Source organism: Pelophylax lessonae (genome assembly GCF_965119305.1).
Source record: "Pelophylax lessonae genome assembly, chromosome: 4".
NCBI lineage: Eukaryota > Metazoa > Chordata > Amphibia > Anura > Ranidae > Pelophylax > Pelophylax lessonae.
The window spans coordinates 223,474,369-223,498,964 of record NC_138771.1 but is presented as its reverse complement, the minus strand read 5'-3'; the positions used below and the strand labels follow the sequence as shown (position 1 = coordinate 223,498,964).

The following is a 24,596-nucleotide window of genomic DNA, read 5'->3' as shown; positions in this document are numbered from 1 at the left end:
ACACATGTGCCATAGGGGATGTATAGGTACACAATTACACTGGCATAACTGCAGGAGACCTGCATGGCACCAGCGATCTGCTGATCATTGGTGCGATGCTTTACGCAGGGATCCTCAAACTACGGCCCTCCAGCTGTTGTGGAACTACACATCCCATGAAGCATTGTAAAACTCTGACATTCACAGACATGACAAGGCATGATGGGAATTGTAGTTTCTGAATAACTGGAGGGCCGTAGTTTGAAGACCCCTGATTTACAGGCTCGAAAAAAAAAAATGCACATTTATTTATTTTTTAAAAGTGAACTTATCCTTTACATTTTATTATCAAATCAATGTACCATTCGATCAAAACAACTGATTCAGAACCCAATGATTAGAAATAACCGATATTTTGATAGGTCCATTTAAACCTATTTTGATCAACTATAGCAGGATTGATTGTTTTGAATCACTCAGCAGCAATGAAATCATTCGGTCATACACTGGAAGGTATTTCGATCATTCAGGATATGAGGTTGCATGGTGGAAACAGAGGCGACTGATAACTTACAATTCAAACTTTAAACTGTCAATCCAACTCCATTTCCCTGTGTGTGTCAAATAAATGGATTGTTGTTGACTGCTGATAGATTATTTGTATCGGGAGAGATCGATCAGAAAAGACATTGATCATTTAGTGGTGTATTTGGCCACCATAAAGCTCCATTAGAACGGGTGTCTACTAAATCCTCTGCTAGGTGTGACAGCTGAGGCTGCCAGGCCTGTACACTGCAATGACAGGCTGTCGGTGGTCACAACTATTCGTGGCTGTTCATATAGCAAGCAATCACCTGCGGTGCAGCTGCCTCTGCGAACACAGTCTAAGGCTGGCCATACACTATACAATTTTCTTATTCAATTTCCTTTAGATTTACCTTAAACTATGTAGTGCAAGGGCCTGTCTGATTACATACAAATTGAAAGTGTTTAGGTTTGACCCTATATTACATAGTTTTGGTAAATCTAAAGCAAAGTTGAACAAGAAAATCGTATAGTGTATGGCCAGCCTAACACTACCCTCTCCTCATATTGGCAGTGCTGCTATCCAAAGGTGTCTTCCTTGCTCCTCTAATGGAGTAGAGACTGGATGTTACTGGATGGATCTGGACTGGATAGCAAATAACGAATGCAACCACAAGGCTCTCTCAGCTGAGAACCAGAGCCAGCCCCTCCCACCCCCCTCCACAGCCCAGTGCTCCAGTGAGCGCTGGAGGGGAAGACAGTCATGTGATCCCTCAGTTCCTTGTTTTAGGGCTGGCAAGGGACAACTGCAAAATCATAGCAATGCTGCAAACAGAGGAGTATATGCATGCTTGCTTTTTTGACATTCCACACTTCTCTTTTAGATTAAAAAAATGATATAGAAAAAGTGTAAAAAAAAAAAAAAAAAAACAAAAGCGCCCCTGTCCTCCTGTGCTCATAAGCAAATGCAAGTGTGCACGTAGGTCCCACATGTACAGTGATCAGATCACACATTGCCACAAATGTTAGAGTGAGAACAATCATTCTAGCATCAGAGCTCACATTTAACTCTAAAAGAGGAAGTAAAGCTTCCTCTGTGACTTGTACCTATAGGTAAGGCTGGTCATACATTATACAATTTTCTGAACAATTTTCTGTACAATTTTCTTGAAATTTGCCTTCAACTATGTAGTACAAACGCTTGCCTAATTGGAAACAAGTGAAAGTGTTTAGCTTTGACCTCATATTATGTGGTTTGTGGTAAATCTAAAAGAAAATTGAACATGTATGGCCAGCCTAAGCCTATGATAAGGCTTACCTATAGGTACTGTAAATATCTCCTAAACGTATACTGTTTAGGAGATATTTACTTTGCATGCAGCCAGTGACATCACTGGCACATGGGCTCTGAAGGTATGGCCGCCAATGCTGTTCCTTCAGAGCCCTGTGCCATGAATGGCAGCTCCCGCACGCACGGGAGTGATGTCATTGTGGCTCTGGCCAATCAGATGGCCAGAGGATGCGAACCCAGAAGGAAGATGGGTGAACACGTTGGCCATTTCAGCAGTGAGCAGGTGGTGCTGCGGGGGCTTCGTTCTAAGGTAAGTATTTCATAGTGAGCTAGTATGCACTGCATTCTAGCTCATTACGCCTTTTTCTTTAAGGTTTTTATTTTTTTTGGAAGTTTACAACCTCCTAAACTGATACTTTTTTAAGTGTTGTCTATGAAGATATTTAGGTACCATAGTTTTTCACCATTTCTTAGGTGTGTAAAATGATAAATCTTGACATTGAAAAATAGAAAAGAAACAGTCCGTGTGATGGTCGTAGTTGCCATCGACAAATAGACAGGCCAACGGCCTCTCACACTGTAATTGGGACTTTAAAGGCTGTGGAAAGGTCTGAAGTAAACAACATTTTAATTCATAAAAATATTGCTTCATTGAAAATTGGACAAATCAATACATAAAAAATATATTAAAATATTGTAAGCATGTACAGAGTAACACCAATCCAATGCATCAAAAACAAAATAAAGCCAGTATTGTGTGACTAGCAGGGTCCTACATGTTTCGCCGAGGCTGCAAAGCTCTCATATTGGCTTCTTCAGGGACTATATCCTGAAGTCACAGCACTGTTTTAAGATGCTATACATAGAGAAATAAAGGGAGAGTCATGCATACAATCATAGCATACAAGCTATTATCCATAAATAAAATAGTCTCCCTATCATCTAGAGAAGGATTGTGGGGTCATGCTTACCATTTGGAGTAAGTCAAAGAGCATGCCAAGTGTGCATCCAGATCCCTAGGGCCAGGGGTGTGATGCCATTATAATGGGAGTAAGTGGAGCCAGTGTCCTGAAACCCGGAAAGGGAAGCCCGCGCGGCAAGCACTGGACCGAGTATCCAATGTGCGGAGAGTGTCACCCACAAGTATGGACCACCAACGGGGGGATAAATGCTACCATCTGCATGGTTTATAACAAAAAAGGAAGAAGAAGGGGGGAACAAGGACCCCTGTGAGCAGTCCTACTGGGCAAAATGTATACAACTGCTGTGCAAACCTCATATGGTGCCCCAGATAATAGGAAGGGGAATGACCCAGTGAGGAGGCAGAATGGAGTACTGGCATGCAGAAGTACAAGATTGGTGCCTTAATTAATATAATTTCCCACCTTAAATATGTTAATAGAGAGACATATACACAATGTGCAGAGCAGGTGTAGACAACTGCTCTGCACATTGTGTATATGTCTCTCTATTAACATATTTAAGGTGGGAAATTATATTAATTAAGGCACCAATCTTGTACTTCTGCATGCCAGTACTCCATTCTGCCTCCTCACTGGGTCATTCCCCTTCCTATTATCTGGGGCACCATATGAGGTTTGCACAGCAGTTATATACATTTTGCCCAGTAGGACTGCTCACAGGGGTCCTTGTTCCCCCCTTCTTCTTCCTTTTTTGTTATAAACCATGCAGATGGTAGCATTTATCCCCCCGTTGGTGGTCCATACTTGTGGGTGACACTCTCCGCACATTGGATACTCGGTCCAGTGCTTGCCGTGCAGGCTTCTCTTTCTGGGTTTCAGGAGACTGGCTCCACTTACTCCCATCATGATGGCATCACACCCCTGGCCCTAGGGATCTGGATGCACACTTGACATGCTCTTTGACTTACTCCAAATGGTAAGCATGACCCCACAATCCTTCTCTAGATGATAGGGAGACTATTTTATTTATGGATAATAGCTTGTATGCTATGATTGTATGTATAACTCCCCCTTTATTTCCCTATATATAGCATCTTAAAACAGTGCTGTGACGTCAGGATATAGTCCCTGAAGAAGCCAATATGAGAGCTTTGCAGCCTCGGCGAAACATGTAGGACCCTGCTAGTCACACAATACTGGCTTTATTTTGTTTTTGATGCATTGGATTGGTGTTACTCTGTACATGCTTACAATATTTTAATATATGTTTTATGTATTGATTTGTCAAATTTTCAATAAAGCAATATTTTTATGAATTAAAATGTTGTTTACTACAGACCTTTCCACAGCCTTTAAAGTCCCAATTACAGTGTGAGAGGCCGTTGGCCTGTCTATTTGTCGACGGCAACTACGACCATCACACGGACTGTTTCTTTTCTATTTTTCAATTCATTTAGGGATGTGGCTGTGAAGGTCTGTTGTTTGAGCCATGATTCTACCTTAGTACTATTTTTGCAAATCTTGACACTGTTCCTATTTACTGGGCACAACATCATCTTTAATATTTTACCAAAGAAGTGGGTATTAAAGCGGAACTTCAGCTCTTTTATCCCCCCCCCCCCATCCAGTGCCACATTTGGCACCTTTCAGGGGGGAGGGGGGAACGGGTACCTGTTTTTGACAGGTACCCTACCCCACTTTTGGGATACGGCACCACAGCGCCGTCCCTTGGAAGCTCAGCACCCTCCTCCGCTGCCGAGCCAGCAGGAATGAGCAGCGCGCTTAGCGCATGCGCAGTAGGGACCCGCCTGTGAAGCCGCAAAGGCTTCACTGCCGGTTCCCTTACCGGCAATGACGGTGGCAGCACCCGACAGCCTATGTTTGCATCGGCTGCAGTGCCAACATCGCTGGACTCAAGGACAGGTAAGTGTCCTAATATTTGAAGTCAGCAGCTACAGTATGTGTAACTGCTGACTTTAAATTTTTGGAGGGGGAGGCGGAACTCCGCTTTAAATTGGGTTGGTGTACAAAAAAAAAATGCATCAAAGGTTATTTTAAAGGCAGAAGGTTGTTTAGCTTAATGTATTCTATGCATTAAGATTACTAACCTTCTGTGTGCAGCAGCCTCTCTCAGCCCCCATAATACTTACCTGAACCCATCCCTATCCAGCGATGTTACACGAGAGACTCGGCTCTCCCTCCTGATTGGCTGAGACAAAGCAGAGGGCATCATTGGCTCCCGCTGATGTGAATCAAAGTCAGTGAACCAATGAGGAGAGAGAGGGAACGGGGCATAGCCACAGATCCATGTCAGAATGCACACAAAGAGCAGCGGCTCGGCAGGAGGGAGGGGCCAGAAGAGTCAGCGAGGGACCCGAGAAGAGGAGGATTGGGGCTGCTCTGTGCAAATCCACTGCACAGAACAGGTAAGTAGAACATGTTTGGTATTTTTAAACAAAAATATTGTGTGCAAATATTGTGCGACATAAAAAAATTGCAACAGCCACCATTTTATTCTCTAGGGCCTCTGCCGTCAGAAAATAGATCATGTTTGGGGGTTCTATGTCGTTTTTTAAAAAACAAATGCTGATATTATGTGTACTGTATATGAAAATTTTCAAAATTTCCCTCGGACAGCAAGTGGTTAAAGCTGAGATTAGATGTAGATTTGTCTGGATAAGGAACAAAGTATCCAATAAAAGAGCAGTCTGCTGATACAATGTGACAGAAATCACACTGCAGTGTTAGATGTTCTCACAGATCACACAGACAGCGCACAGCCAACGTCCCCCGCTTTCACTTTCAGTGATGTGCTCTCAGTGCTGTCAGTGTTACTCTCAGTGTTGTGTTCTTGTTAGTGCTGTGGTGTCAGTGATGTGCTCTCAGTGCTTTGCTCACTGCATTGTACTCTCGGTGCTGTGCTCCCAGTGCTGTCAGTGTTACTCTCTGTGTTTTACTGTCAGTGCTGTCAATGTTACTCTTAGTGTTGAACTCTGTGTTACTCTCAGTGTTGTACTGTCAGTGCTACTCTCAGTGTTGTACTCTGTGTTACTCTCAGTGTTGTACTGTCAGTGCTGTCAGTGTTACTCTCAGTGTTGTACTCTGTGTTACTCTCAGTGTTGTACGTGTTACTCTCAGTGTTACTCTCTGTGTTGTATTCTCAATTTTACTCTTAGTGCTGCCAGTGTTACTCTCAATGTTACTCTCAGTGCTATCAGTGTTACTCTCAGTGGTACTCACTCTCAGTGTTGTACTCTCAGTGCTGTCAATGTTACTCTCAGTGGTACTCTCAGTGCTATCAGTGTTACTCTCAGTGGTACTCCCAGTGCTGTCAGTGTTACTCTCAGTGCTGTCAGTGTTACTCTCAGTGCTATCAGTGTTACTCTCAGTGGTACTCACTCTCAGTGTTGTACTCTCAGTGCTGTCAATGTTACTCTCAGTGGTACTCTCAGTGCTATCAGTGTTACTCTCAGTGGTACTCTCAGTGCTGTCAGTGTTACTCTCAGTGGTAATCTCAGTGCTGTCAGTGTTACTCTCAGTGTTGTACTCTCAGTGTTGTACTCTGTGTTACTCTCAATGTTACTCTCAGTGCTACTCTCATTGTTGTACTCTCAGTGCTATCAGTGTTACTCTCAGTGGTACTCTCAGTTTTGTACTCTCAGTGCTGTCAGTGTTACTCTCAGTGCTATCACTGTTACTCTCAGTGGTACTCTCAGTTTTGTACTCTCAGTGCTGTCAGTGTTACTCTCAGTGCTGTCAGTGGTACTCTCAGTGTTGTACTGTTGGTGCTGTTAGTGTTGTACTGTCGGTGCTGTCAGTGTTACTCTCAGTGTTGTACTGTTGGTGCTGCCAGTGCTACTCTCAGTGCTGTCAGTGTTGTACTGTTGGTGCTGTCAGTGTTTCTCTCAGTGCTGTCAGTGTTGTACTCTGTGTTGTACTGTCGGTGCTGTCAGCATTGTACACTCAGTGTTGTACTGTCGGTGCTATCAGTGTTGTACTCAGTGTTGTACTGTTGGTGCTGTCAGTTTTGCACTCAGTGCTGTACTGTCGGTGCTGTCAGTGTTGTACACTCAGTGTTGTACTGTCGGTGCTGTCAGTGTTGTACACTCAGTGTTGTACTGTCAGTGCTGTCAGTGTTGTACTCTGTGTTGTGCTGTCTGTGTTGTACTCAATTTTGTACAGTCGGTGCGGTCAGTGTTGTACTCAGTTTGTACTGTTGGTGCTGTCAGTGTTGCACTCAGTGTTGTACTGTCTGTGCTGTCAGTGTTGTACTCAGTGTTGTACTCTCAGTGTTGTATTCTCAATGTTACTCTCAGTGCTGTCAGTGTTACTTTCGGTGATGTCAGTGTTACTCTCAGTGTTGTACTCACAGTGTTGTACTGTTGGTGCTGTCAGTGTTACTCTAAATGCTGTCAGTGTTACTATCAGTGCTATCAGTGTTGTACTGTCGGTGCTGTCAGTGTTGTAGTGTCAATGTTGTAGTGTCAGTGTACAGTGTATCCTGTATTTCTCCAGTCAGGGGCTGTGTGTCAGTGTTGCAGTGTCAGTGCTGTCAGTGTACAGTGTATTCTGTACTCCTCCAGTCAGGGGCTGTGTGTCAGTGTTGTAGTGTCAGTACTGTCAGTGTACAGTGTATCCTGTATTCCTCCAGTCAGGGGCTGTGTGTCAGTGTTGCAGTGTCAGTGCTGACAGTGTACAGTATGTCCTGTATTCCTCCAGTCAGGGGCTGTGTGTCAGTGTTGTAGTGTCAGTGCTGTCAGTGTACAGTGTATCCTGTATTCCTTAAGTCAGTGGCTCTGTGTCAGTGTTGTAGTGTCAGTGCTGTCAGTGTATCCTGTACTCCTCCAGTCAGGGGCTGTGTGTCAGTGTTGTAGTGTTAGTGCTGTCAGTGTACAGTGTATCCTGTACTCCTCCAGTCAGGGGCTGTGTGTCAGTGTTGTAGTGTCAGTGCTGTCAGTGTACAGTGTGCCCTGTAGTCCTCCAGTCAGAGGCTGTGTGTCAGTGTTGTAGTTTCAGTGCTGTCAGTGTACAGTGTGCCCTGTACTCCTCCAGTCAGGGGCTGTGTGTCAGTGTTGTAGTGTCAGTGCTGTCAGTGTACAGTGTGCCCTGTAGTCCTCCAGTCAGGGGCTGTGTGTCAGTGTTATAGTTTCAGTGCTGTCAGTGTATAGTGTGTACAGTGTGCCCTGTACTCCTCCAGTCAGGGGCTGTGTGTCAGTGTTGTAGTGTCAGTGTATAAGTATCCTGTATTCCTCCAGTCAGGGGTTGTTGTCCATGCAGCTGTGTGTCAGTGTTGTAGTGTCAGTGCTGTCAGTGTACAGTGTGTCCTGTACTCCTCCAGTCAGGGGTTGTTGTCCATGCAGCTGTGTGTCAGTGTTGTAGTGTCAGTTTTGCAGTGTCAGTGTTGTAGTGTCAGTGATGTCAGTGTACAGTGTGTCCTGTATTCCTCCAGTCAGTGTTGTAGTGTCAGTGTTGTAGTGTTAGTGCTGTCAGTGTACAGTGTATCCTGTACTCCTCCAGTCAGGGGCTGTGTGTCAGTGTTGTAGTGTCAGTGCTGTCAGTGTACAGTGTGTCCTGTATTCCTCCAGTCAGTGTTGTAGTGTCAGTGTTGTAGTGTCAGTGCTGTCAGTGTACAGTGTATCCTGTACTCCTCCAGTCAGGGGCTGTGTGTCAGTGTTGTAGTGTCAGTGCTGTCAGTGTACAATGTGTCCTGTACTCCTCCAGTCAGGGGTTGTTGTCCATGCAGCTGTGTGTCAGTGTTGCAGTGTCAGTGTTGCAGTGCCAGTGTTGTAGTGTCAGTGTTGTAGTGTCAGTGCTGTCAGTGTACAGTGTGTCCTGTACTCCTCCAGTCAGGGGCTGTGTGTCAGTGTTGTAGTGTCAGTACTGTCAGTGTACAGTGTATCCTGTGTTCCTCCAGTCAGGGGTTGTTGTCCATGCAGCTGTGTGTCAGTGTTGCAGTGTCAGTGTTGTAGTGTCAGTGTTGCAGTGTCAGTGTTGTAGTGTCAGTGTTGTAGTGTCAGTGCTGTCAGTGTACAGTGTGTCCTGTACTCCTCCAGTCAGGGGCTGTGTGTCAGTGTTGTAGTGTCAGTGCTGTCAGTGTACAGTGTATCCTGTGTTCCTCCAGTCAGGGGTTGTTGTCCATGCAGCTGTGTGTCAGTGTTGTAGTGTCAGTGTTGTAGTGTCAGTGCTGTCAGTGTACAGTGTATCCTGTATTCCTCCAGTCAGGGGTTGTTGTCCATGCAGCTGTGTGTCAGTGTTGCAGTGTCAGTGTTGTAGTGTCAGTGTTGCAGTGTCAGTGTTGTAGTGTCAGTGTTGTAGTGTCAGTGCTGTCAGTGTACAGTGTATCCTGTACTCCTCCAGTCAGGGGCTGTGTGTCAGTGTTGTAGTGTCAGTGCTGTCAGTGTACAGTGTATCCTGTACTCCTCCAGTCAGGGGCTGTGTGTCAGTGTTGTAGTGTCAGTGCTGTCAGTGTACAGTGTATCCTGTACTCCTCCAGTCAGGGGCTGTGTGTCAGTGTTGTAGTGTCAGTGCTGTCAGTGTACAGTGTATCCTGTACTCCTCCAGTCAGGGGCTGTGTGTCAGTGTTGTAGTGTCAGTGCTGTCAGTGTACAGTGTATCCTGTACTCCTCCAGTCAGGGGCTGTGTGTCAGTGTTGTAGTGTCAGTGCTGTCAGTGTACAGTGTATCCTGTACTCCTCCAGTCAGGGGCTGTGTGTCAGTGTTGTAGTGTCAGTGCTGTCAGTGTACAGTGTATCCTGTACTCCTCCAGTCAGGGGCTGTGTGTCAGTGTTGTAGTGTCAGTGCTGTCAGTGTACAGTGTATCCTGTACTCCTCCAGTCAGGGGCTGTGTGTCAGTGTTGTAGTGTCAGTGCTGTCAGTGTACAGTGTATCCTGTATTCCTCCAGTCAGGGGTTGTTGTCCATGCAGCTGTGTGTCAGGGAACACTCATTCATTACACACACAGCACACAGCACACACTCCGCATTCCTCCCACCGCTATGACAGCTCCACACAACTCCACAAACTTCCCGACAAGTCCACTTACTTGAGGTGGGAGTGCTGTGTGGCCCCTGGGAGGATGAGGGGCCACATTGGTGACATGAGGAGTGTTGGGCCCCGCACTGCTCTTCCTGGACTCGCGGAGCCCCTTGTGTTTTGCAGAGATCTCAGCTGCCCAGACAGTCCGGAGCTGGGAAAGGACCGCCGGGCGCATGCGCACTACGCCTGGCCGCTCATTGTCGGTTCCTCCAAGATATTTGATAACCAAGAGCGCAGTGCTAGGAATAACTCACCCCACAATTCCGGGCTCCGGCTTCCCACACCACTATATTCAATGGCATGCCTGACAATGCTCAGACTGGCCTTCCAGGAACGGATTTCTATATTAGTTGTGGAAAGTCAAACATGTATTTATACTTTGTGCTTCTATCTTATAGAATAGACTGGAGGAACACCCAATACTGGGGGTCCCAACCTTTCCTAGCCAAGGCATCCTATACCATTCTACACCCCTTCTACAAAACCAATACTTTTATATATAACGCAGCTCCATCCACACCTATAGCAGAGGTGAGGCTCCTTCACACTTGTGTGACTTGTTATGCGACTTTGGACATGACAAGTCGCAGTCCATTCATTTCAATGGCACCCGTTTAGATTCGGTGAAACTTTGCGTTTTGAAAAGGTGCTTCGCTACATTGATTAGTCTTCTGATGTAATTTAGGTCCAGAGAATGTGGAGTGGGATCAAAGCCGCACTAGAAATCTTGGAGTCGCACAAGTGTGAATGGAGCCCTATTCTTACAAAGCAAATACACCTTTGTACATTGCTACTGACTAGTATTCCAGCATTTCTCTTCTCCTTCATTCAGCTACAGGGACCCCAGTGATGATGAACAGGGGCGGGCGGGGGGGAGAAATGTCCTTCAGGAACCCAACATCTTCCCTATCAACCTATAATGTCTCATAGACAAAACAGAAAGTGAGAGGAAGTCACTCAACACTTGTCATCAGGGTCACCAGAACTAGTGTCCCCATTGCAAATGTTCTCCTTTGTTCCTGTTCCAATGACAACCTAAAATGAGGGATTTTCCATCACTGTCGATTTTTATGACAAACAGAAAGGATGAATATCCCTAACAAGGTCACAGACAGCAATAAAAACCTAACATAGGATTCTAATCTCTTCCCACTCTATTCAAACTAAAATAAAAGTTATACTTTACCTCTTCCTACTGGCCGTACACAAACACTAAATTGTCAAAAGTATTGGGACACCTGCCTTTACACGCACACATGAACTTTAACCACTTTAGCCCCGGAAGATTTTACCCCCTTCCTGACCAGGGGGTATTTTGCGATTCGGCACTGTGTGACTTTAATGGACAATTGCGCGGTCCTGCGACGCTGTACCCAAATGAATTTGACGTCCTTTTTTTCCCACAAACAGAGGTTTCCTTTGGTGGTATTTGATCACCTGTGCGATTTTTTGATCATGCGCTATAAACAAAAAAGTGTGACAATTTTGCAAAAATAACAATATTTTTCACATTTTTTTACGAAATTCCCCCCCAAAAAAAAATTTAAAAATCAAAAATTTTGTGAATTTTTGGCCAATTTGTTTTCTGCTACCTATGTTTGTTAAAAAAAAAATCACAATAAGCGTATTTTGATTGGTTTGCGCAAAAGTTATTGCATTTACTAACTAAGGGAAAGATTTTTGTAATTTTTGTTGTTTTGTTTTTTAACGAGTAATGGCGGCGATCTGCGATTTTTTGCGGTACTGCGACATTGCGGCGGACAGATCGGACCCTTGACTGACATTTATGACACTTTTGGGGGTACCAGTGACATTACTACAGTAATCAGTGCTATACATATGCACTGTTACTGTAAAAATGACACTGTCAGGGAATGGGTTAACTTTATTGGAGAGGGAGGGGTTAAGTGTGTCCCTAGGGGCGTGATTCTTACTGTGATTGGATGTGGCTTTGTGTGTAACAGCACAGATCAATGGTCCTACATAGCAAGACCGAGTGATCGGTGCTTTTACACAGGGGATGGTGGCAGGCGGCTTTGTTTACATTAGCCGCCTGCCTTTCTCCCTCTCTACCCGACGATCGCGAGTGACCGACGGACATCGGGTCCGCCGGTCCCACGCGCCAGCTTCTTCGGGTACGAGCGGGTGCGGGAGCGCGCCTCCGGCGGCGCGGCACTCGCCCCCTATTCGCTCCAAGGCTAGTGACGTACCGGTACGTCACTTTGCCTGGGAGGGGCTGACCGCCGCCGTATATAGTCGGGCAGCGGTCGGCAAGTGGTTAATGGCATCCCAGTCTTAGTCTGTAGGGTTCAATATTGAGTTAGCCAACCGTTTGCAGCTATAACAGCTTCAACTCTTCTGGGAAGGCTGTCCACAAGGTTTAGGAGTGTCTCTATGGGAATGTTTGACCATTCTACCAGAAGCGCATTTGTTAGGTCAGGCACTGATGTTGGAGAGAAGGCCTGGCTCACAGTCTGCGCTCTAATTCATCCCAAAAGTGTTCTATCAGGTTGAGGTCAGGACTCTGTGCAGGCCAGTCAAATTCCTCCACCCCAAACTCGCTCCTCCATGTCCTTATGGATCTTGTTTGTGCACAGTCATGTTGGAACAGGATGGGGCAATCCCCAAACTGTTCCTACAAAGTTGGGAGCATGAAATTGTCCAAAATGTCTTGGTATGCTGACACCTTAAGTGTTCCCTTCACTGGAACTACGGGGCCAAGCCCAACCCCTGAAAAACAACTCCACACCATAATTTTTCCTCCACCAATTGATTTGGACCAATGCACAAAGCAAGGACCATAAAGACATGGGTGAGTGAGTTTGGGGTGGAGGAACTTGTGTATAAAAGATTGACCGCGCAGCCATTGGTAACCTGCAACCAGCAAAAAATGAAAGACGATTGGTAACAACCAATAATAAAAGTAATGCAGTGCTGGTATTGAGTGTACAATTGTAAATAAATATGTGAAAAAGGTAATCAGACATTCAAGTCAATATGTGCAAATTGTGCAAAAATTGTTACAAATATATATTAAAGTGCATTTTAACATAAACCATATTAATGATCATTAAATTGCATAATACAAATACATAATAAGTAAATTAACCGCTTGCTGACCGCCGCAAGTAAATTTACTGCGGCGTTCAGCCCCTGCCAGGCAGAGTGACGTTAATTAACGTCACTAGCCTGGGAGGGTCTGGGGAGCGAGCGCGCGCCCGCGGAGGCGCGCTCCCGCTCCCGCGCGGTCACGGACCCCCCTGTGCGTGTGACTGGTGGACCCGATGTCCGCCGGTCACTCGGCGATCGTCGGGGGAGAGGGAGAAAGTCAGGCGGCTTGTGTAAACAAGCCACCTGTCATTCTCCTCGGTGTAAAAACACTGATCAGACGGATCTACTATGTAGATCCGTTGATCAGTGTCCTTACACCTCAAGCCACAGCCAATCACAGTAGAAAGCACGCCCCTAGGGACACACACAGCCCCTCCCTCCCAAATAAAGTTAACCCCTTCACTACCAGTGTATTTTTACAGTAACAGTGCATATATATAGCACTGATTACTGTAGAAATGTCACTGGTAACCCCAAAAGTGTCAAAAATTTCAGTCAAGGGTCCGATCTGTCCGCCGCAATGTCGCAGTACCGCAGAAAAAATCGCAGATCGCCGCCATTACGCGTAAAAAAAAAAAACAACAAAAATGACAAAAATCTTTCCCTTTGTTAGTAAACGCGATAACTTTTGCGCAAACCAATAAAAATACGCTTTTTGCGTTTTTTTTTTACCAAACATAGGTAGGATAAAACAAATTGGCCGAAAATGTTAAAAAATTTTGATTTTTACATTTTTTTTGGGGGGAATTTCATATAAAAAAATGTGAAAAATATTGTTATTTTTGCAAAATTTACGCTCTTTTTTTGTTTATAGCGCAAAAAAGTAAAAATCGCACAGGTGATCAAATACCACCAAAAGAAAGCTCTGTTTGTGGGAAAAAAAGGACGCCAAATTAGTTTAGGTACAGCGTTGCATGACCGCGCAATTGTCCGTTAAAGTCACGCAGTGCCGAATCGCAAAATACCCCCTGGTCGTTTAGCAGGAAAATCCTCTGGGGCTTAGGTGGTTAAATAAAGTCCATCCAGTTCAAGGAAGGTGGATAAAATATTCTCTGTAGAAAAGTCCATTAAGGTGCAAAGAATCTCCTTGAGTGAAATAATATTAGCTTTTGTGTATGTGACCACCACCAATATGTGAGGTAAGAAGGGGGCTTACCAAAAATATAGGACCCAATAGAGCTTACACACTTTAGGTTACTTACGTATATAGAGAATAGTTGTCTCTGTATCTCTAATGCTGGAATGCCTTCAGTGCTCATGAAAATCCTCCAAACCCATCACATCAACCTTATATGGAAATCAGTGGATATCCTCTTGGAATCACAGCCGGGATGTCCATCACATAAGCTTCATGAAACAAAAAGCTCACATAGTGTGTACCGATAGAGGAACCAGATCACCAAGATTACCAAATCATGGGTCAGCTACAGGTGTTGCGTTCACATTGTCCTGGATTTTATGTACTTTTTACAAGCGCTTTTTCAAATTGAATACTGTAAGTGTTCCTACTTTTAAAATAAACGGTTCCTTTATCGGTGCACACTATGTGAGCTTTTTGTTTCATGGAGCTTATGTGAAGGACATTCCGGCTGTGATTCCAAGAGGATATCCACTGATTTCCATATATGGGTGATGTGATGGGTTTGGAGGTTGTTCTTGAGCACTGAAGGTATTCCAGCATTAGAGATACAGAGACAGCTATTCATCTCCAAGTGCGTGAGTAACCTAAAGAGTGTAAGCTCTATTGGGTCCTACATATCTGGTAAGCCCTCTCCTTACCTCACATATTGGTGGTGGTCACATACACCAAAGCGAATATTATTTCACTCAACGAGATTCTGCACTTTGCACCTTGGTGGACTTTTCTACAGAGAATATTTTACCCACCTTCCTTGAACTGGATGGACTTTATTTCATTTACTTATGTATTTCTATTATGCACTTTAATGATCATTAACCACTTCAGCTCCGGAAGGTTTTACCCCCTTAATGACCAAGGCCCCAGGCTTGAAGGGAAGGGCCCCCGGCCAGGGATTCGGGGGGTCCTGAAGGTTCTAGTTACGCCTCTGGTTCACAGCATTTGTAGATTGCTTCTCTTCTCACTAGAAGTGATGTATGATGTTTCATAAACTGGCACTCAGAGCTGAACTTTTTCCTATATAAATAGTGGTGATCGCATCAGCGGTGAATTACTGCTGCTTAATAAATGTACACTATTATTCCCAGTGATCCAATGCAATCCAACTCAATTTTCCATCACATGATCACACTCCTTGATTGTATCAAAACACTTCCCTAATGTACATATAAAGAAGAGGTCAGAGGTGTTAAGCGGGGCAATTGCTTCTTAAAGGGGCAGAGGCTGTTATACACAACCAGAGGTGAGGGCACAGCTGTACAGGTGTGTGATCACATGGTGGAGCACTGAGTTTTGATTGCAGTGAATCACTGGGAATCATAAGAAGGTAAAAGCGTAAAGATTTTTTATTTTCATATGAACTGTATACTGTAAATGGTTTTTCAGCAAGATGAAAAATGTTTACTTTGTTGGGGTTTTTTAGTACAAACAAGGTGGAGGATTACTTTATGCATGTGTGTTGGGGATATTTTAACCACTTGCCTCCCAAGCCAATTCTGACACTTCTCTCCTACATGTAAAAATCATTATTTGTTTGCTAGAAAATTACTCAGAATCCCCAAATATATATCTATATATCTATATATATATCTATATATATCTATCTATATATATATATATATATATATATATATATATATACATATATATATATATATATATATATATATATATATATATATATATATATATATATATATGTATATATCATATTTTTTTTTTTTTTTTTTTTTTAGCAGAGATCTTAGGGAATAAAATGGTGGTTGTTTAAACATGGTATTTGTGTAGCGATTTTTTTTGTATAAAAACACTTTCATGAATTAAAAAAAAAACAACAAACTGAAGTTTAGCCCCGATTTTTTTGTATAATGTGAAACATGATGCTACGCCAAGTAAATAGATACCTAACATATCATTCTTTAACACTGTGCACATTTGTGGAATGGCGCCAAACTTCGGTACATAAACATCTCCATAGACGACGCTTTAACATTTTTTACAGGTAACCAGATTAGCATTACAGAGGAGGTCTAGAGCTAGCATTATTGCTCTAATTTAAACATTCACGATGTGGTTTTGAATGGTTTGAATGTCATTTACATATGCGGGCGCCACCTACTTATGCATTTGCTTCTGTGTGCGAGCATGCGGACGGTTTACATTTTTTTTTATTGGTTATTTTATTTAAACTTGTTTATTTTTACACTTTCCCTTTAATTTCTCTACTTTTTGATCAGTTTTTTTCCTATTACAAGGAATGTTAACATCCCTTGTAATAGGAATAGGGCATGACAGGTCTTCTTTAAGGAGAGATCTTGGGTCTATAAAACCCCACATCGCTCCTCAGATAAAAAAAATAAATTGATCCCGGGCTTTTTAACAAAATGCAGCTGCAGGCATCATTCAGATATCGCCACTTCAAGTCTCCGACGTCATATGACGTGAACCCGGGGGAAGTGGTTAATAGAAGTATTTTTTTGATGTGTACAGTTTTATTCATGCACATTATACACAGTAAGTAGAAAAATCACAAGTGGTTTATTTTAAAGAATAAGTACACCTTTCTGAACATGTTACATGTTCCACCCATGTTTAGGATTAAGAAGAAGGGTTAATGTTAGCACACAAGGTAATACATCAACAGAAAAAAAACTAAAAATAGCCCAACAAGTCCAATAAAGTGAGTCCATAAAACAGGTGGATGAAAATATACAAAGTCTGATCAGTGACATGCACTAAGGGTAAGGAAAGCTCTTCTGGAGAGTGAAGCCAGCTCTGTGAATGAGATGCCAAGGAAAGAAAGCACCTTTGAGTGCAGTGCTTATTAAAAGAGAAGGCAGGCAGACAAGTGAATACTGACATAAAATGCTGATAAAAAGGGGCTCATCGTGGGGGCACGAACGTTGCTACCTAGGAGACGGAGGGAGGTGCTGGCCGAAGCTCCGGAACCCGCCGGCTAGCCGCAAGAGCGATACATTCCGCAGCAGGGAGACGCCAGGGCTCGCGGACAGCGAGCAGCAGTACCTTCCAGGTGCTGGCCGAAGCTCCGGAACCCGCCGGCTAGCCGCAAGAGCGATGCATCCCGCAGCAGGGAGACGCCAGGGCTCGCGGACGGCGAGCAGCGGTACCTTCCAGTCTCTATTATTGGCTATATTACAGGCGTGCAAAGGGTTATTTGAATGTAAGCATACTGATTGAAGGGTGAGGGAAACACGGGATTTTCAATAAAGTTGTGACAATATTACGCTATGTCCTGCTTCTTATTTGTTTGCTTACAAATCCAATTGAGGAGATACAAAGCCTGGTGACGATCCCCGGTGCATGGATGAAACTCTGGAGAAGGCATACCAATTTGAAGCAAGGGCTCATGCAGCTTATGCATAAAGGCTTGATCTAAATAGCCATTTGGTGAGTGTCCATTGCATAGGGGAGCACAGTCGGTGTGGTGGAGGCTTTTGTGTCCTGGTTGTGGAAATATTGGTGCCTGACATTTGAGGAATATTTGAAAGACGGTTAATGGTGCCTATATATAAGTGGACTTAACGATCTTTGCGGGTGTGGAACCGCTGCAGAGACTGATCACTCATACTTGCACATACTAATGGGCCATACACACTATCAGATTATCTGAAGACTTTTGTCTGTAGACTTACCAAAACCAGATAATATGAGGTCAAACCTAAACACTTTCAATTTGTATGCAATCCGGCAGGCCCTTGCACTACATAGAAAAGGTAAATCTGAAGGAAAAAGTCTTCAGATAATCTGATAGTGTGTACGGGGCATAAGACTGTGTGTAGAAGCGCTGCTGAATGTATAATATATTGGACTGAAACACACGGATTGGGCTATATTTATACTTTGTTTTGCATTTCCTGTACAACTGTCACAATTTGAAGACAGCGCAGTTTTCTGTGAATTAATAGACTACAATGTATCATCTGCCATTGTGGCTGGCAGCGTGTAGTTCTCAATGAACTGTGGGAGTGTTGGTGAGCTCTCTCGTAGTTCATCGATCTTTCTGCTCTCAAGTAATTGCCTGCCCGTATGGGAGGTACAGGCAGCTACTGCACTGAGAAGATCCTGGCATTGCACCCGTGATCTGCTGATCTGCTGATCATGGGTGCAATACTCTGCAGGCTCTTTAGAAAAAAAAATAATTCCACATTTTTTACCTGCAAAAAAATGAGCATTTATTATTTGTTTTCAAAAGGTGAACTTATCCTTTAGATGAAGAGGATCAGATGGCATGTTTGTCACATGTATAAGTAGCACAGTATAAGTTTGTAGGTACCTGGAAGAGCTGCACTATTTTTTTGATTTACTTTTATACGGTGTGGGAACCAGGGCCGGTGCTAGACTATTTTACGCCCTAGGCAAGACCAGCTACTTGCGCCCCCCCCCCCCAAAAAAAGGGAAGGGGTTAAAATCTCCTCTATGTCATACCTAGTAACCCTGATCTGATGGTTCCTCCATGTTATGCTGTCATACCCAGTGACCCCCATATTCCTCCATGTCACACCCGGGGACCCTAATGTCCCTCCATGTCACACCCAGAGACTTTGATGTTTTTCCATGTCACACCCTGGGACCTCAATATTCCTCCATGTCATGCTGTCATACCCACTGACCCTGATGTTCCTCCATGTCACACTCAGGGACCCCCGTGTTCCTCAATGTCATGCTGTCATACCCAGTGACCCCAATGTTTCTCTATGTCAGACCCTGATGTTTTTCCATGTCACACTTGGGAACCCTGATGTTCCTCCATGTCACACCTGGGGACCCTGATGTTCCTCTGTGTCACATTTGGGGACCCCAATCCCCCATGGCACACCCAGGGTCCCCAATTCCTCATGGCACACCTGGTGACCCCGAACCCCTGTTACACCCAGTGACCCCTATCCCCCATGTCACACCTGGTGACTCCGATTCCCCATGGCACACCTGGTGACCCCGATTCCCTTTCATACCAGGGATGCTCCATGTAACACCGAGGGGCCCGGATCCCCTGTTCTGGGGACACTCACTGGACGGTATGAAGAGAGTGGCCCGCACTCTGCCCTCCCTCACTGTGATCCTGCTGAGTCCTTCTCCCAGGACGCTCCTCTCCTGGACAAAAGTGCTCACCACAGCTCCAACCGGGTCTTCTGGTGGAGGGAAAAGCAGCAGTCAGAGAGCTCCGCATGTCCTTCATCACCAACCTCCTCAGACCATTCCGGTGCCTTGTCGCTTCTGCCCCAGTAAAGGTTCCACCCTACAGTGCCAAGCTCTGGCTCAGGTTCAGCTTTCCTCTGCTCCCTGCTTAATAACGACCCAGGGAAATGAACGGCTGTTACCAACTTAGTGCAGAGAGTCTCTTTCTGCCTGGGGTTAAGGCCGCTCAGCTTCAGCCAAAGAGGATCATCATGCAGGCAGCACTCTGGTGGGCTCCCTTCCTGCCTCTTGGGGCCTCTCCAACAGTGGTGGAAAGCCAGGACCTGGTAGTTCCGCCACTGCCCAAGACACCTGACATCTTTCTCTGTCCCTTCTTCCTCCCCCACCACCACCCCTCCCCTCAGCTCACAATAATCATTCATGATGGAGAGAGAGTGCCGACTCGTGGCTGAGCCCCTAAGTGGCAATGCACCCTAGACGGCTGCCTAGTTTGCCTAGTGGAAGCTCCGGCCCTGGTGGGAACACATAAGAGTGCCAGCAAGCTACAATCTGTGGGGGACCATTGAAGCTGTGGCAGCACTGGGGAATACAAAGAGTTTCTTTTTGATTGAGCAGGTCCTCCCAGCTCCCGATCTTTAGTTTGAGACCTGGAGGCTTTCAATGACAGCTTAGCCTCTGTGCTGGAGTGCGCCATGCAGCATGCTCTCAGCACAAACCCATGTACACACATTTGAGGCCACATAAATGCATGTACTTGGTGGAAAGAGTTTAAACTGGTACTCCAACAAAGAATTTTTTTTAAAATTTTGACTAGAAAAGGGCAGAAATATATCCACTATAGGACACTAAATGGGTCCATTTATTTATATTTTCACCTAATATTCACACAACTTTCACACATTTCCCAATATAATCTATTCAGAAATTATATGAAAATATTGGGTAAAAGTTGTGTGAATCTTGAGTGGAAATGTTTATCAATAGACCCCTTAGTATAACAGAAAACATTTCCCAAATAAATGTCTGTTTTTCACTCTTCTTGGGGCAAAAGAAGATAAAAAAAAGAAACTTTAAATCAGCTGTTTGTGTGCCCATGTGCCCCTCCCTCGCTAAGATTCCAGTTGCTTTCCCAGAAAAGATGGTGGGATCTTTAAAGTGGTTATAACCCTAAAATTCCTTTCACTGGCAGCCCCTATCCTTTAGCCATACCACACTGTGTAAGTGTTTGTTTAAATACATGCCTCTAAATACCTTTTTCCAGCTTTCTTCAGGCGTTGGCTGTAGCCCTGGATTGTAGTAGCAGAGCGGCTGGGAGTCACGTGACCAGCCTGAAGATAACTATAAAAAGGTATTTAGAGGCATCTATTGAAACAAACACTTATACAGTGAGTTATCACCAGATAAAGGACCAGGATATTTTGTAAAGGTGGGGGGGAGGGGGTGGAGACAGCTCATATAGACATGGGAGCTGACAGGCAGAGAGGGAGGGGGGGAGGAGCAGAGCTGCGGATGACCGAGGCACGAAGGCTGACCACGGTGATCATGGCTCAGCAGCCATGATTATCGTGGTCAGCTCACAGAGGGGGAAACAGGAAGTGGCAGGATCAGCCAGGTTTTTTTTACTATTTAGAGAGGGGCAGATTAGACAGCACAAGCAGTGTGCTGTTTAATCTGCTATAAGGGAGCAGAATGCCTTTTTTTTTGGGTTACAAATACTTTAAGGTTTTGATACTAGGAATAATGAAAAAATTTTGTCTAGGGCCCAATTAAGCACTTGGCACAGTAGGTCTGTGCCTATGGACCGGTGTGGCAAAGAGGAAGCATTTCCTTTTATAGTTATCACTACATTTTCCTCCAATATCAGCAGAAATACAAACATTTTCAATTAGCCTGTTTACAATTGTCATGGTTTTCTAAACCAGGATTTTGTCTGCTTAGGGCAAAGATTGTGTACCTACAGGTTCCACTGATGGAAATCTGTCCCTGCTGCTGTCACCATTCAATAAATCAACAGTAAGTATAAATGAGTAATTCAAAAAATAAGGACGCTGTATATGGTATTTATTTGGATAAAAAGGAAAGAACATTGAAACTAGCCAAGTACAGTACCAGAAGATTCTGAACTGAGAAGAGCAGGTGCACTGGATATTTTCAATAAATGCTTTTTTTCTTGATAATAAATTACTAGTTATCACTCCAATCTATAAAATATACATAAAAAAAGAAGAACTGTGAAAATAAAATGGGTATTTAAAAATCATCTTTTTTCAATCCTTCATTGATTTTATTTATATTGTATACATGTATACACATACCCGTGTATCTGGAGATGACATATTAGAAAATTAAGATTCTTGCTTATCTACATTTCAGTTTACATATTTTCTATTTATATCCATTGTGATACATGGGATTAAACTGCGTTTCCTGTATAGCCTCATCCTGTAACAGGTTTTCACAATATGGATATTTTTCTGCAGATGGCGAAATTCATTTCCTTTAGATTTATGCAGAATGACTTTAGGAAACTCAAGTCAATATTTTGACAGAGTCATCAGATATTTGGTTAAAAATATATTGGGTGTAGTAACAAAACAATTTAACTTGTATTCACGCAGTAAGCTCTACACGGCTTTTTAGGACAATGAAAATGCTCAATCTCAGATGTAAAAAAAATTGCAAGTAAAGCATGGAAAAATCAAGTATTTTAAATGTTCACTTGCCGTGACTTAACTTGCAGTGTGAACTAGCTAGAAAATTTGACTGCTCCAGGAAGAGTTAATTCCCTACCAAATCCCCTCCCTCCTTGCAAGTTATAGCCACCTCCTTCTTTTGGGAGTGTCTAATTATAATCTGTGCTGGCCCAGATCCCCTGGCCCTCCCTTTACCTCCCTACATAAACTTTTATATAGCTGGTTGGTGTGGTGCAAAGGGGAATACTATTAAGTATCACTTTAGCGAAAACTCTGAGCCTCCTTGAGCTGTTGACATTACATCCAAGATGTTGATGCCCAGCAGCAGCATTAGGACTTGTCAATAACTACAGGCAGGGGCTGACTGGCAACTTTCAGCCCAGGGGGCAAGTACACTCCAGAGGTCCATGGTGCAGCGACTCAGTCAGCCCCCCTCCCACTCTCCCTCTTCCTGGCCTCTTTCTGACCCCAATTCCAAGCTGAAGCTCCACCCTAGGTACTCTCTAACCACCGGCCAAATCCAGGTTTCCGACATGGCCAGTAGGGGGCAGTTGGGGGGAGCTGGGACAGCTTGGTTGGGGCTGGCTGGGGGAGAGTCTCTAGTTGGACATGGAACTGCCTCTGCTCAGAGTTTACACCATCCATGCTGGGAGGGGGGTGCCCTCTGTCCTTGTCTTCATCCTGCACTCAGTAGGTCAGCAGTGGTTGGGGGGAGCTGGGACAGCTTGGTTGGGGCTGGCTGGGGGAGAGTCTCTAGTTGGACATGGAACTGCCTCTGCTCAGAGTTTACACCATCCATGCTGGGAGGGGTGGGTGCCCTCTGTCCTTGTCTTCATCCTGCACTCAGTAGGTCAGCAGTGGGGACTTTTTACTTCTCTTCACCAGTAATCATTTAGGCATGTCTGTGGCAGAAGCAGTGCAGCCTTTTTGCAGGGCATCAGAGTGGCCCAGGGGGCAAATTGCCACCCTGCCCCCTGGCCCAGTCCTCCCCTGACTACAGGAAGGCATTTACAACTTTTACAGGCACATTTAAATGTTAAATGTACATATAATCTTTTGGGAAGATTTTTCTTAGAATTATTTGTTTTTATTAAAAGTCATTAATGTTATGATAAATACAAGTTCACTTTTTTAAAAATGTTTAACTTATTACAAATTCTGCATGCTTATCTCTCGCTGCCTGCAGCCTGGCCAGTGAAAATGTGTGAAGAGATGGACTGCCTGTGTTAATGTTCCATAGACTTAAATAGACTGTACTCGTACTACTGCTGGAACAACATGCCATTCAAATCTGTAGGATGTTAGTAGGCAAGGATGGGTAAATCATCAGAAGGATAAATGCTTTGGTGACAGCTGTCTGAGACCGGAATTCCCCTCACTGTGGGAAGATTTCATCTCATTTCTTGCTGCATCTCCAGGACAGAAAGTGAAGAGTCATGTGCACTCTTGAATCTTGGTGTGCTGTGTGAATTTCTAACAGACGTGCAGTAATCCAGTGTGAAATTCTGCCTCTGTATAGGAGCTTTTCTGTAATAAGGACCAGTCACTGCTAGGGTTGCCACCTGTCCAGGATTCACCTAGGCAGTTCGGGTTTTGAATCATGCGTCCGGGTTTCAGACTGCCTGAAACTTGGATACATTATTTATTTATACATTTTTTATTTATTTGCTGGGGCAGTTGTCTAAGTGTCAGTTCACACTCTGTACTACTTCGGGGGCGACTTATGCATTCCCGTGCACCACGACTTCGGAGCGACTTGCAGGGACTTCATATAATGGAAGTCTAAGCAAGTCGCTCCGAGGTCGCCCAGAAGTAGTACAGGACCCTTTTTCTAAGTCGGAGCGACTTGTGTCGCTCCTATTAGAACGGGTCCTGTAGCAGTCAATGGACCACGAGGGAGCGCGACTTGTCAGGCTGACAAGTCGCCTGACAAGTCGCGCTAGTGTGGATCGACACTAAGCCAGGGTTTCTCAACCTTTATTCACCTTTAGGCACCCTTTAAAAATTGTGGACAATCTCTAAGCACCCTTTTAAAATCATGGAAGTCTTGAGGCACCCCATTCTAAAATGTAAAAACTATTCTAAAAGTTTTACATAATGCAGCAACATCCACAAGTAGGACATCCAACGTTATAGGTGATGTATTCTTCCAAAGCAAGTACACTTTTGCACACTGGTACAGACTAGTTTTGTCTTCTCCCTTAGTTTTTATTAATCACTCAGCTAATGTGACCGCAAAGCTGATGGAGAGGGGCAGGGAAGGGTCAAACAAGGATGCTATGCAGGCGACTGACATCCTCCTTATCAGCTGATGATGTCATTGGTCATTAGGATGCCGACATGCTAGAAAGTTGTAATATTGCACAATGAAAACCTGTGGCTTTGTGTAACTAAAAGGCAGGCTTCATCCACACGCTGGCTTGGATACAATTTTTGGGCAATTTTTAGGTATTTTGCCAAAGCACCCCCGAAGAAACCTCAAGGCACCCCAGGGTGCCTGGGCACACTGGTCAAAAAAAGGCTAGTCTAAGCCGAGAATGTCTGTTATACTTTATTTCACACTGCCCAAAGCCAGCACTAACAGTTCCCCCTCCCCAACACACAGACAGGAAAGGAGAGAGGGCTTGATCTTTTTCTCATCCTTGCACCCCTACTCCTCTGTGTCTGCTCACCCAGCACTGTGCCTAAGAAAAGGAAAGTGGGGGTAGGCAATTTGAAGCCCAGCAGCCGCACATACATCTGGAT

General features: G+C 44.4%; 1 protein-coding gene across 3 annotated transcripts in view; it reads right to left on the bottom strand.

Moving 5' to 3' along the window:
• The window catches only part of TSPAN12 (tetraspanin 12), a 314,722-nt gene extending 304,830 nt beyond the window's left edge, over positions 1–9,892 (bottom strand). For all 3 annotated transcript variants that reach the window (XM_082255661.1, XM_082255660.1, XM_082255659.1), the window contains exon 1: positions 9,760–9,892. The gene's annotated coding sequence lies outside the window, so the exon portion shown is untranslated. The remainder of the gene's footprint in view (positions 1–9,759) is intronic.
• Between the last annotated feature and the right edge of the window lie 14,704 nt (positions 9,893–24,596).